Source organism: Chrysemys picta, chromosome 1 (assembly GCF_011386835.1).
Source record: "Chrysemys picta bellii isolate R12L10 chromosome 1, ASM1138683v2, whole genome shotgun sequence".
Lineage (NCBI taxonomy): Eukaryota > Metazoa > Chordata > Testudines > Emydidae > Chrysemys > Chrysemys picta.
The window spans coordinates 288,557,701-288,561,257 of record NC_088791.1 but is presented as its reverse complement, the minus strand read 5'-3'; positions in this window follow the sequence as shown (position 1 = coordinate 288,561,257).

Below are 3,557 nucleotides of genomic sequence, written 5' to 3'. Positions count from 1 at the left end.
ACGGTGCAATGTGTATTTTGCTAATATGCTAATGTAGCCAAGATTCCACCCATTCACTGTCTCATCCTTCCTGCTTCCAAGGGGGGGCATATAAGTAACTCTGTGGAGCCTGCTTCTCCTCCTGCATCGCATGTGGTGGTAACTGGTAGCTGGCACAAGTTAAGAAGGGGGCTGTTTACTACCTTGCATGGGCATGCAAGCCCAATCACAATCTGGCTCCAGCAAACGTCGAGAATAAAAGCAATTCCACAAATGTGGAGTGTTTCCTCTTCAGCTTCTGTGGAGAAACGTTACCAAACAAATGAAAAGCTGTAAGAAACAGAGGAGCACTCCCGGACTCCAGTCCATGCAGGGAAACAAACGAACAGTGGCATTATTATAATAGCACAATGTGAGGATGTCTGGCCAAAACCATAAGGGGCTCCCCAAAATCTTTGCAGCTGAGAGCTATAAATGATATCCCCTGACGATAACATTTCCCCCATTCAAAAATATCCATCCTTTTCCCATCCAATATTTCCAAACACTCTGCCTCCGAAATCCATCTAGCCTACCCAATACCTCTCCAGTGAGCAGGAGGGATAGTGGTGATGGAGATTACCAGGCTCTTTCTCCTCAATTCCCACAAAGAGGTAGTAGCAGAACTAAGTGCATTCCTGTAAACAAGTCAAAGCAGACCCATGGGCGTATAAAGAGCGAAATGAGAAACAAGAGTGGGAGTCCTAGTACCCATATTAAGAATATAATGCTGTAAGCTGTGAGGAATAGAACGTGGGTTCAGGGGAGCGTCTTCCATGCCAGTACGTTGTGTCAAGGGAAGTAACTCCAATGAGAAAGGAGACCAGAAGCTGTTTTAGCACCTTGTATTATTATAGCACCTAGGAGCTGTAGACATGGTCCAGGACCCTATTGTAATAGAGCTGTGCAAACACAACAAAAAACAATCCCTGCCTGACAAGCTTACAATCTAATTATAAGACAAAAGACAACACTCCGATACAGACAGGGGAGTACAAGGAAACAGTATTTGTCACCATGATAGGAAGTGGACTTCCTACAGCAGCTAACTGTTGTCAAGATTTTTTATAGGATACATGACAAAGGAGAGTTTGAAGGAGGAGAATGCATGACTTGAATTGATGTTTACAGGGCACTTCTCCCAAAAGTGATGGACTGCATGGGGAGAGCACAAAGGTGACTGTTTGAATATCAGAATTAGAAGACCGAAGGCCGAGCCATAGACAGTAAATATAGATTTACTCCTTGCTAAGTCAGTAGATCTTCTCTTCTCATATGTGGAAAGACAGGGCTTCTGAAAATTGATGGAAGTTGGATCCCTTCAGTGGCAGGTGCCAATCTGTTGATTTGGGCTATTCCACTCCCAGCATAATGGCGCTGCTCAAGCTTTACATAACAGTAAATGTGAATTGCCATATTTTGGCCAGGTGGGAAGATCCACTGTAGTAGGGACCTTTGGATCTGTGGGAAAGCCACTATTTATATATGCATTACTGCATATATGATAGCAGCAGAAGCAATAACAGCATTCAGCATCTTGCCACACTATGCACATGTAGCCTTGAGAAGAATCTCACGGTTAACAGTATTTTGGAGAAACTATAGGCAGTCATTAGAGTGGCTGAGGCTAATTTCACAGACATGAAATTTTACACCAAAATGCATTTCACAAGCTAATATATAGCAGGAAAAAAATCTTGGAGCAGATCCTCAGCAATTGACATAACTCCATTGACTTCAGTGCAGCTACGCTGATTACAGTTGTTGAGAATTACATGCTGTAAAATTTAAAAAAAAAAAAAAGTGAAAAATAAATCTAACATTTTCTTGGAAACATTTTTATCATTGTCTCCCACCAGTAGTAGCCAATGCCAAGCACAAAACACAGATTCTCAAAACTTATTCTCACAGCATCTCAATCCACTTCAAAAGTGGGCAGCTGCATTTTGATCTAGCTGTAGATCTACCAAGATGATTTACTGGTATTAAGTTAAATTATTTTGCTGTAGAATGTCAGTTATTCATGTATTACAAGCTATGTCACTATGTACTCACAGGATGCATCATAATGGCTCTTGAGAGGCCATTATGGTGTACTGTACTAATGATCCATACATAATGAAAGTGTCTTAGTCACCTCCATTTATTTCATGATGGATCCTTCACACTAGTTCCATTGAACATAATACATTTGTTTTCCTTTTTGGAAATAAAAAGTAGACATTAATTATCTCTCAATTACAGCGATACTCCTAATGAGCAACATGCACTCACACACTGATATTTTTAAGTTATTGTGATCAGCTCAAATGTGGTCAACCAACAGAAAAAAATGGATTGTCTTCAAATGAATTATGTTTTAGAGTTGGACCAGGTTCTAGTCCTGGCTCCACAGGCATTTGGTCTATTGGTATAGGCACTTATTGTGTATGTGTTACAGTAGCTCCTACTTTGCTCTCACAGTAAAGGCCCCAACAAAGACTGGAGCTCCATTATGATAGGTGTTGTACCAATGCATAGTCAGAGAAAGTCCCTGCTATAAGCTTACAATCTAAACAGGATAAGACAGACAAAGAAGTGGGAGAAAATAAGTATTACTATCACCGTTTTTCAGATGGGCACAGAGAGACTTGTCCAAGGACACACAGCTAGTTCATGGCAGAACCATGTATTAAATCCAGTTTGCCTGAACCACAGTCTGATGCCTTGACCACATGATCAGCCTTTCTTATCCATTTGTTAGAAATCTAAACTCTTCAAATCCATGAAAATAAAATAATTCAACTGATAGATCACATGTTGTGCTGTTTCCTCCATTGCTTCCTAAGCAATCACTATAAAAGTTAAAATAATGAGTGGATTCGAGGGCAATATTTCACAGCTATTCCCTTCAAACTTAACCAGTAGTTCAATAGCACTTAAGCACATAGAAAGAAGGCATCCTGAATAATAGTATTATGATGAAGACGATCTGAAGCACCATCATTCTGGCTCTTATAACATGTTGCTTCATTTCCCCCCTAATTCTCTAATATCGTAGGTGTCTTGCTGCACGTATAATACTATGTACTATAGCATGTGCCTAGAGGAGCTTGCTTATGGATCCCAGATCCCTGCAGTATCAAAACACAAAGACCTGATTTAAAGAAGGAATGAAAAGCCTGAACTCTCAACGTCCTGGCCTTTGTGAGTTTAAGTCAGACCCTTGTGTATGTTTTTTGTTACTTGGATTTATTAAATAAAAACTAATGATGGAAAATGTAATAAGCGAAGCCAATAGAGCATACTCTGGGGTTCTGAAAAACATCTCTGGCTCATTTTGAAAAATAAGAGCCTATTCTAGGGTTTTAAGAAGCTATCTACACTTATAAATTGTTTCAGTAACTTTAAAATTACAGTAAAACACTCCTGGTAAATAACTGTATAAAAATATGCCCCCACAAGCTGATAACCACAATGTAAATAGACATAAGACACATGTAAATAGATATAACCACATGTAAATAGACACATGTTTGTCTTGGTAACAGCCTCTCTTT